The sequence below is a fragment of the Lolium rigidum genome, chromosome 5 (genome assembly GCF_022539505.1).
Source record: "Lolium rigidum isolate FL_2022 chromosome 5, APGP_CSIRO_Lrig_0.1, whole genome shotgun sequence".
NCBI lineage: Eukaryota > Viridiplantae > Streptophyta > Magnoliopsida > Poales > Poaceae > Lolium > Lolium rigidum.
In genome coordinates this window covers 120,046,399-120,057,251 of record NC_061512.1, presented here as the reverse complement: position 1 = coordinate 120,057,251, position 10,853 = coordinate 120,046,399, and the positions used below count along the sequence as shown (strand labels likewise).

Genomic DNA, 10,853 nt, shown 5'->3' with positions numbered 1-10,853 from the left:
AGCGGGGTGCCGCCCTTACACCCAAGATAGGTGTAAGGGCGGCTAGACATCTAAGGGTTGCACGACGACGACATATGATACGATGAACAATGCTAACCCTAAAACATCTATGATAACTACGTTGCTCGCCATCAACAAGGCTTCGAGCACGAGCAACGCATGAACAACGAATAAACGTGTCTTGCCTAGATCGCAAGATGCGATCTAGGCAGCATGATGCTTACCCGGAAGAAACCCTCGAGACAAGGGAGTTGGCGATGCACCTAGATTGGTTTGTGGTGAACGTGATTGTTGTTTATTTCATAAACCCTAGATACATATTTATAGTCCGTAGACTTTCTAACGTGGGAATAATCCCAACCGGGCACGAGCCAAACTCCATCTAAACGATACGTATCCTACTATGTTACAGATACACGGGCAAACTAGCCCAAACTTTGTATGCAAGGCCGATTCATGTATTTCTTTTATGTGTATTCTTCAAGCCCATCTCAATCGCGGCCCACCTCTGATCCGGTCAAATTCTGGTGATAACACATGCCCCCCTGGTTTTGGAAATGTCAATTCCAAAATCACTCTGCTTTTTCTTCGTCGGGTCATGTCGTGGCAGAGCAGAATCGTCGCAGTATCCTTCATCATGATGTCTTGCCTCCTCGACTTTATCACCAATCTAAAAATCCTTCTTATTAATGAAGGAGTGTTTTCACTTAACTTTGCCGATAGTCAAAGTCAAGCACTCCCAGAAGAGCCGATGGTATCACATCAGCCTCTACGATAAAACAAGAGTAAGGCCAACCTAACTGCTCCTCCAAACGGTAACCTGCGACCTCCATCTGAGAAAGCAAACTCAGATCCCCAAATCGCCGCCCAAGCAGCCCCACGAACCTCAGATCTCAACCACGCCGTCCCAATTCCTCAGCGCATCAAATGGCGGAATCATCCAACGCCAACGCCATGGTCTCCGGTCTGAAGGTAATCCTCAACCGCTTCTTCGCCATCTGAATCAAGGTTCGGATTAAACAGCAAACACCTGAATTAATGCCTTATTCCGTTATCAATTTTAGGTTTCAGATATCCTGCTGCCGCACCCTTCTCTCCCAAACTCTATGTGTCTTGGCCCCCGTTCTTCCGAGAGTCCCGCTCACTTAATCTCATGCGAGGCCAATAGAATCCCCTTTGCGAACCAGAATTTAGATCTGACTTCCTGGGCCGACTGTCTGCGAGCCTGGCCTAATCCTCCCGAAGGATGGGTGGCATGGTACAGTAGAGTGTCCAAAACACACTACGCTACCTGGGATACGATAGGGATAGCCGATGCCTTGTCATTATCATTGTCTCCTCTTGAAAAGAATGAGAACATCCTGAAAACCATCGGCTACTTTTGGTCTGATGCACTAAATTGCTTCATGTTCGGCCATGGCCCCATGACACCAACTCTGCTGGACGTGGCCATGATCACAAGCTTGGACATTGCATCCCCAAGCCCCTCTGCCTTTAAATTGCCAAAGGTCCCTTTCACCCTTTCCTCCAAAACGAGTGTACAAGGTCGGGCGCCTACCTCAGGCGTTATATGAAAACCAAAGGCCCCGTGACAGAAAGAGAGCACACAGCTTTCTTGAACTTCTGGCTGTAGCACTTCATATTTTGTGGTCGTTCACTCGCCCCAACCAAAAATTACCTCTCCCTGGCTTATGAGCTCGCCAAAGGTACTCAACTTGGCCTTGGAAAACTGCTCCTTGGAGAGGTCTATCGATCTCTTCAAGCGATGTCACGTCAAAGCTGTTCTCCCAAAGGACAGTTAAAACAGGAGGCCCCTGGTGGTTTATTCAGTTATGGGCTCAGTTGTACTTTCAAAACCAAATCCCAAACTTCCCACCTTTGGCCACCTGCACCTTCCCAGATGCAAATGGGAAGGACATCCGATGCACTAGCTATGGCCAAGCTACGTATAGTCTCCCGGGCAGCGAGGCTGATCCCCAAGGAAGCAGCAGAGTGGTTCAAGATTTTCTTCCAAGGCCTGGACAACCCCCTGTTCTTCCCCTATACTTGAATCGGAAATCTTTGAGAATCCAGTCTCCTTCCGATTAGACAGACCTTGCCGATGACGCCGACACCGGCACTTGTACTCTATCATGATCCGTCCTTGCTTTCTCCCGGTTGGCATGAGTACCTCAAATAGGATCATTAAGCCCGGTTATGAGTCTTACCAACCGGTGGTAGTAGCCCGGCAGCTTGGCCTCGGGCAAGTGCCCCCACACTTCTTCCTCCACCACCGACGGCAAGCGGGGCTGAACCGCCCGACATTCTTGCGGCCAAAGGTGCTATACCTTCTTTGACGCTCCGGCCCTTCCAATTCCTCATAACCTCTCGTTTCACCTTCACTACCGATGGCTTTGAGGCTTGGTGGCTCGTGTGGAAGACCCACGCCTTCAGACGAGCTCTGGGACCGTTCTTTGAAGCAAATTGATGCTGAATATGACGTTCCTGCACACCAGGTACCATTACATATAAATTACTTGCAATGGCTCATGACGATTGTCACGTAACCCGACTTTATTCCTTGGCGGCAACAGGATGGCCCGAGCCCACACAAGCCGATGGCTCCCCTTTCAAGTTTCTTCCACCGGCCCGGTGGTTCTCTTCGTCGAGAACTCACCGCCCTTGAAGAAGGTCATAATGCGAGCCAGCCGATTTCTCCGAAATCGGCTCCCAAGAGTAAAGCATCCTCGGGGTCGGTTGCCCCCGAGCCTCAACCCGGAGAGGAAGGCGAGTGAGGAAAGTAGCTGCCGGAAAAACCCCGAAGCGCAAAGCTCCTGTCCAGAGCAAGCTTGCATGTAAGCTGACTCGTGCCTTGACCAAATTCATCTGTCTTCCCTAGTCTTTTGTAACATGGTTGTACTTCTTCTTTCAGACTTCCACTGAAGAGAACTCCAGTGAGGAAGCACAGTCCAGCCCAAGGGACTCCACCCGGGCGATTCTGAGAGATCCACCACCCAGAGCCAGACGGACTCGCCAGCGTCGGCTTCTAGGAAAAGGTCGACTCCCGAGCCTGCTGACCTCCAAGCTCCGATCAAAACGGGATCACGCGTGAAGCGTCGATGCGTCAAAAGGGCTCGTAAAGACCCACGAGTTTCCTCGCCGAGCCAGGAAGTTTCAAATGTAATTACCCCAACAGCTCATATTCCATACCGCCCCGTTGCTAATTGGATCGGCTCACCATTTCTTTTGCAGACTAATGGGACCTCTAGCGGGGACGTTCAAGAGGTACCGATGCCATCCGCCACGCTCGGCCTAACCACCTCGCCGAGCGTGGCTGACCAAGTGGCTAACTTGGCCCGGTCCACCGAAAAGCCGATTGCCACAACATCGGCTGCCCTTCCTTCTTTGGGAGAGGTACGCTCCACTCTCTCGGGCCTACCCTTTTCCTTTGTCGTATGCTCATACTGCTCTTGTTCGTCTGTCAGGGTTGTGATCTTTCAAGCTTGCTGACGTTCGATCCCGACTCCATTGAGCCAGCTACTTCCAAAGCAGGTGAAGAGCCAAGCCCTAGCGCGGTCCATGGCCCGCTCCAGCATCTCAAGGTTTTGCTCTCCTCCTCGGTCGAAACCCTGGTCGAAAACCCCGAGGCAGTCAAGGGCATCCTCGAAGACATCCAGCCCCACCTCCCGGTGACGCTGCAGGTTAAGCTTTGGCCGGCTGTGACTTTGTCGGTTTTCAGGTCAAGGGTGCAGTCGGCTCGTCAAAGAATTACTCTTCGCCGCGCCCAGCTTCCGTTGAGAGCCGATATTGCAGACAAATGTCAACGGCTCAACGAGAAGAAGGCCGCTTTGGACGCCAAAACCGACACTTCTACCAATAGTGCCGAACTCGAGATCTTGCGCAAGGAGCCGGAGGACACTGGAAAAGAAGGTCGGGGAGACCAAACAACTTATCCAAGACAAGGAAACCCTCATTGCTCGCTCTCACGAGGAAGCAAAGGCCTCACAGCCCGATCTGAAGACCGATCTGGCTGAAATTCGTGCCCTGAGCAGTCAGCTGGTGACGGGCAGAGACGAGGACGACGAGGCTGAGATCGCCGAGGTGGATCGAATCCGTGCCGATGCCCTTCACGCCCTCAACGCTTTTCTTCAGTAGAGTGTGCAGACTGATGAATGTTTTGCTGAACTTGTTTCGCTTGAATTTATCTAAAGTCGACGGCCGTGCATCGGCTTTTTACATTCTGAAGTCGATGTCTGTGCATCGGCTATGATTTGTATGTACTGATTTTGTTGTTTTTTTTTACTGGCCGATCTTTCCATCGGCCCCCAATATTTCACTGGCACATGTATCGCACATGTTCCTCCGACTAGGTGCCCCCGAGCCGAATCTGCCAGGTAGCTGCGGATATCGGCTCAGTAGTTAGTCAAGGCACTCGTATCCGAACGTCGGCTCCGTTAGGACCAATGTTGACTTCTTCCAGCTCATCAGCCGCCGTAAAACCGCTGCCCATTAGATTGACGTTGAACACAGGCAGAACGTATGGCGAGGATAATCTTGGCCGATTGCTGGGATCGGCCTCCATGTTGATTGAATCGCTCAATGAAGGTTTCGCAACATTCTTCCATAGATTTTTGGGAAGTGTCGGAGCCGATCGCGTGGAACGGCTTCTACGTGTCCTTGCTATGAGAGCAGCTGCCCTCGTCTCCGTCCTTACCAGAGTGGTGCCCAGGTCCTACCATGTTGATATTGCACAAGAATCCTGGCTGGCACCCTCCATGGTAAGTGCACTCCACCATGTTAACGGCGGGGAAGGGGTGTGTGTCAACCTTCATGGCGTGCTTGGCTGAAAATTAGACGCCCTTGTTCTATCGCCATTTGGACCTGCCGACGCCACACCTGCGGTCGTTGGTGGCGTGGGTGAACGTGTTATGCCACTTGCGGTATGGCTTCCCGTTCGGCTCCTGCGGCGTGGGGATCTTGTGGCCTTCGGGTACCTTTAGTTTGTTTCTCCTTAAGTAAGAGGCCGGAGAATTTGCTCGGCCTTGGTGACATCGAAGTCAAACCCTCTTGGAGGACCTTGTGGCTTAACCCACTTACGGGACACGGGGCTTGCCCCGAGTCCATTCAGCCACTTGCTACCTCCCGATCTCCCGCAGAGCTTTCATCTTCATACTGCCTCGAGCCGGGACCACCACACGTTTGAATTTATCCTGGTAAACGTCTGGGTGGCGCTGCTCATATGATGACAGCTTCTGCACCATGTGCGCCAGTGAAGGGTACTCTGCTTGGGAGGCCACGTCCTTGATCGGTGATATGAGACCTACCACCGCCAACTCGACTGCTTCTTTTTCAGTCACACGAGCCGAATAGCATCGGTTCCTAACGTTTACGAAGCGTCTGGATGTATTCGACACCTTGTTTCTCCGCGCTATGTCGTACTTGTGCTAGATCGGCAATGCCGGCCTCGGAAGCCTGCGAGTGATGCTTGCATGTGGAACTGCTCCTCCAAGCTGCTTCCAAGTCCAGATTGAGTGCGGTGGCAGCGATGCGTACCACCCGAAAGCCGATCTGTGAGGGACTGTGCGAAGAACCTCACACGCAGCTCATCGATGCTGAGATCGTGCCCAGCTGTGCCAAATATCGGCTCACATGCTCGATTGAGTGGAACCATCCGATCCACTAAATTTGGAGAATTCGAGGAGCCGATATTTGGGTGGTAGTGGGATCAACTCGTACTCGTTGGGGTACGGCTTGGAATAGCCGATTGCCCTCCTCTTCGGCACCATGCCGAGCTGGTCTCTCAAGATTGTGCTGATCGATCCGCGGTCTTTGGCTGCGGGAGTCGAACTACGAAGATTTGCCGGAGTGGCATACTTAGCCAGCCATGCTTGCTTCTCAAGCTACGAGCCAGCTGCAGGAGTTGGGCTCGCGGAGGTTTATCGGGGTGGCGTACTTGGCTAGCCACGTCTACTTCTCAAGATCTGTCCCCGAAGTTCCTCCTGTTGTTCCGAAGTCCCTCTTGCATTGCGGTCTGGTTTGTGAGGGCCCGATTCTTGCTGATGCAGCACGTATGTGCACGTGTATCCGTGAGGGATCTCCTTAGGCGCCTCATGCAGAAGCTGGTAGTCACTAGGGTCACCACCGATCTTGTAGACGATGTATGCGGTGAATTCGGCACTCACGAGTGCTGCCAACGCGAATAGCGGCGGTGGACGGGGCCTGGAGTGGCATCTCTCCTTGGTGAGTCCCTAGAGCTGGTCTGCGACGGAGAATGCTGATGCTTCATGATTTCCTGGATCACGCGAAGAGCGACACGCTCCAAAGTGTTCACCGAGGCTCTTAGAATGGCGGTGTAGCGAATGAGCTACCATGAAGTTAATTTCTCGACGCAGCGACACAGTGCGTTCTTCGACGGGGCGGACAGGTCCACTCCATCGAGCGCGCCTTCAGGTGAGAACCCTTTCCACCTGATGCCATGTGAGCGGGTTACGTGAAAAGAGCCGATGAGGTCGGCTTCGAGGATCGCTTTGACCTCGTCATACTTCTTCTTGAGCTCCTCGGTCAGATCCTCGTACGTGACTGGAGTGCCTTCCGCCATCTCGGATGTAGATGGCGATGCGGTTGATGTCGAAGATTGTCCCACCGGGCGTGCCAGAATGTGTTGCGGTCGAAACCCACCGGCGAGCGGCGACGGGCAACACAGATAGAGCCGGGAGGCTCCCGAGGCTGCGGCCGGCCTGGTCCCTCCGACGACGGCCCGCAAAGACTCCGGCACGCACGTCCGATGCTGATGCAAGGGCGTGCCACATGACCTATACCTGGTCGGGGAAGGTGTTGGATGTGCCTCGCTTAGTTTCCTGCATGGCATACACGTAAACATTAAATACGATCCTCGATCGGCTCTCGGGTTGTCTGTGAATCGGCTCAAGGAGCCGATCCACCCATGATCCGTACGAGGTGTACGATCGGATGGTGGTCCTGCTTGATCAAAATAAAGCTAAAACGACCTACTACGATTTAGGGTTTTCACCACATAATCGGAACATCCTACTCGTGATTGAGCACGGCGGCCACGCACGGTGATCGTAAACCGACCCTAGACAAGGCCTAAAAACCAACACGAAGTTGATCCCGGAACATCCTGTCTAGGGCTAGCAAACTACACCCTACGCGCCACTTGGATCCTTCAACCCGTTTGTAAGGCCTAACTATGCGAGATATTAAACTAATCCTTGAAGAACAAGGAGCAATCATAACGGATCGGATCTACTAAATAATGATCAAGCGGGGTGCCGCCCTTACACCCAAGATAGGTGTAAGGGCGGCTAGACATCTAAGGGTTGCACGACTGACGGCATATGATACGATGAACAATGCTAACCCTAAAACATCTATGATAACTACGTTGCTCGCCATCAACAAGGCTTCGGCACGAGCAACGCATGAACAGCGAATAAACGTGTACTGCCTAGATCGCAAGATGCGATCTAGGCAGCATGATGCTTACCCGGAAGAAACCCTCGAGACAAGGGAGTTGGCGATGCGCCCAGATTGGTTTGTGGTGAACGTGATTGTTGTTTATTTCATAAACCCTAGATACATATTTATAGTCCGTAGACTTTCTAACGTGGGAATAATCCCAACCGGGCACGAGCCAAACTCCATCTAAACGATACGTATCCTACTATGTTACGAGATACACGGGCAAACTAGCCCAAACTTTGTATGCAAGGCCGATTCATGTATTTCTTTTATGTGTATTCTTCAAGCCCATCTCAATCGCGGCCCACCTCTGATCCGGTCAAATTCTGGTGATAACAGCTCGATAGTGGGTTCATGCCTCCATTAAATCTGTGACAGTGACAGAAAGTTCTAAGGTTGTGGATGTGCTGTTGCCACTAGGGATAAAACATCGATGCTTTGTCTAAGGATATTTGTGTTGATTACATTACGCACCATACTTAATGCAATTGTCTGTTGTTTGCAATTTAATACTTGAAGGGGTTCGGATGATAACCTGAAGGTGGACTTTTTAGGCATAGATGCATGCTTGGATAGCGGTCTATGTACTTTGTCGTAATGCCTCGATTAAATCTCATAGTACTCATCATGATATATGTATGTGCATTGTTATGCCTTCTTTATTTGTCAATTGCCCAACCGTAATTTGTTCACCTAACATCTCGTTTATCTTATGGGAGAGACACCACTAGTGAGCTGTGGACCCCGGTCCTATTCTTTACATCTGAAATACAATCTACTGCAATTGTTCTTTACTCGTTCTTCGCAAACAATCATCATCTTCCACACAATACGTTTAATCCTTTGTTTACAGCAAGCTCGGTGAGATTGACAACCTCACCATTACGTTGGGGAAAAGTACTTTGATTGTGTTGTGCGGAGTTCCACGTTGGCGCCGGAATCCCCGGTGTTGCGCCGCACTACACTCGCCGCCTGACAACCTTCAACGTGCTTCTTGACTCCTACTCGGTTCGATAAACCTTGGTTTCTTACTGAGGAAACTTGCTGCTGTGCGCATCACACCTTCCTCTTGGGGTTCCCAACGGACGTGTCAACTACACGCATCAAGCATATTTTCTGGCGCCGTTGCCGGGGAGATCAATACACACTGCAAGGGGAGTCTCCCACATCCAATCTCTTTACGTTGTTTTTGTCTTGCTTTGTTTTACTTTATTTACTGCTTTGTTTGCTCTCTATATCAAAAACACAAAAAATTAGTTGCTAGTTTTACTTTATTTACTGTCTTGTTCTCCATATTAAAAACACACAAAAAAAAATTTACTTGCACTTTACTTTTGTTGCCATGTCTAGCTCTGCACCTGTGTAACGGCCCCGGGTAGTATCCCTAATAGATAATTGTTTGTTCTTTTTCTTTTGTGCATCATCATGGCATATGCATCATCTCATCCATGTTTTTATCAAATAAAATTATTTTATAAACCATAGTTATTTTTGTTTCCTTCTCATATGGTTTAATAAAACCTTCTCCCTCCTTTCATTTAAACAAAACCTAACCCCGAAACTATCTAACAAATAAACTTATTTTTAAATGTTTCAATGTTAGAAATAAAGCGGTGCTGTTTTGGTTTGGTTTCAATTTGTTTTTCAAAACAGTTTTAAAATAAAATGGAGAAAAAGAAAACCCTTCCCGGGCTCCCCCTCTCTCTCTTTTTCCCCTCTGGCCCGAACCAACCCCAGCCCATCTCTACCCGGCGGCCCAGCTTCCTCTTCACCAGCCCATCCCACCTTCCCGTACCGGTTCGAGCATCTCCTTGGCGTCTTCCTGGCAGGGGCACGAGAGAGGCGTGAGCCTCTAATGGCAGACGTCACCCTCCACCAGCCTGGCCTCCACCTCTCCTCCCCTTTTATTCCGCATCCCAGACACTCCTGGAAACCCTAGCCCTTCTCCCACCCTCGCGCCGCCATCTTCCTCCTCTCTCTGTGAACAAAACGAAGGGGAAAACCCCACAGTACCTCCTCCACCCACCATGGCGCCGCCGCTACACACCACCCCTCGCCGTTCCGAGGGCACCAGGAGATGCGCCTCGTCGTCCTCTACATCCTGGTGCGAGGAATCGTTCCGAAGCTTCACAAATCGAGTGCAGCGTCGCCGATTCCCCGAGTCGGTCGCCGTCCATCTTCTTCAATTCCGGCCACTCCGGCGAGCCCCTGGACTCCGTACCGCTACCATCATGTTCTCCGCATCCAGGCGCATCTTCGACACCAACCTGCTCGTCCCGATTCGCTCCCAGTCGACGGATCCATGAACAACCAGAGTTCTTTTCCGCCATGGCCTTCATCCTGGAGCTCCGCGTTTGTTTGCTTCATGTTGCCGCGCGCCCATCTCTTGACACCATCATGTTAACATCGCAGTGGTAAACTGCTTGCTCTCTGATCCTTGAGGTTCTGAGTTCAAATCCCCAATCTGGCTAATTAAGCCTTTTTCTTTTGCTCCCTTGATGCTTGATTCAGATCTGCACCTGATGGGCTTCAGCCCAGATCGTCCCTCCCTTGGAGAAGCCCACCGTGCGCGCCGCAGTCAGTGAGCCAGCGCGGCGGGTAGCAGCCCAATATTCCCAGATCCCCATCCTGGTTCAAAAGAAAGTGTTTCCTCTCCTTGACAAGATCCGAACAGCAGACCAGATGGTTTGTTCCTGTCCTCAGTTTGGCGAGATCTTGAGTTCGAATTCCGGTTCTGGCAATTGAAGTCCACCCTTTTTGTTTCTCTGTTTTGACCAGATCTCCCGCAGATGGGCTCAGCCCACTTGCCCGCAAGCTTCTTCGCCACCTAGCGCGCGGCAGGCCTCTATCCACCGCCGTCTCTGCGCAGGTCCGGCCCAATTCGCCCCTGCCTTTCCTCTCTTCTTTATTTTTACATAATATGTGTCATATCTTGCAAACCGTATATCGAAATAAAAAGTGTTCTATATGAAAATTGATCAGAAAAATGTGCTGAACATGAATATGCCATCCATACATCTGTTTGCATCTCGCATCATGTCGTCCGATGATAGTTTGTGCATTTCACCTCACATAATATGCGGAGTATTTCGGAACACCGCCTAGGTTTTCCCCGCTCCGTTTTTGTTTCTCTGTTTTGACCAGATCTCCCGCAGATGGGCTCAGCCCACTTGCCCGCAAGCTTCTTCGCCACCTAGCGCGCGGCAGGCCTCTATCCACCGCCGTCTCTGCGCAGGTCCGGCCCAATTCGCCCTCGCCTTTCCTCTCTTTCTTTATTTTTACATAATATGTGTCATATCTTGCAAACCGTATATCGAAATAAAAAGTGTTCTATATGAAAATTGATCAGAAAAATGTGCTGAACATGAATATGCCATCCATACATCTGTTTG

At 50.9% G+C, this 10,853-nt stretch overlaps 1 long non-coding RNA gene across 1 annotated transcript; it reads left to right on the top strand.

The window, feature by feature from the left end:
• Positions 1–9,375: 9,375 nt before the first annotated feature.
• Positions 9,376–10,342, top strand: LOC124651393. The gene is made up of 3 exons (XR_006987391.1): positions 9,376–9,875; positions 9,973–10,146; positions 10,240–10,342. It is a non-coding gene; the product is annotated as an uncharacterized LOC124651393 (long non-coding RNA).
• Positions 10,343–10,853: the final 511 nt, after the last annotated feature.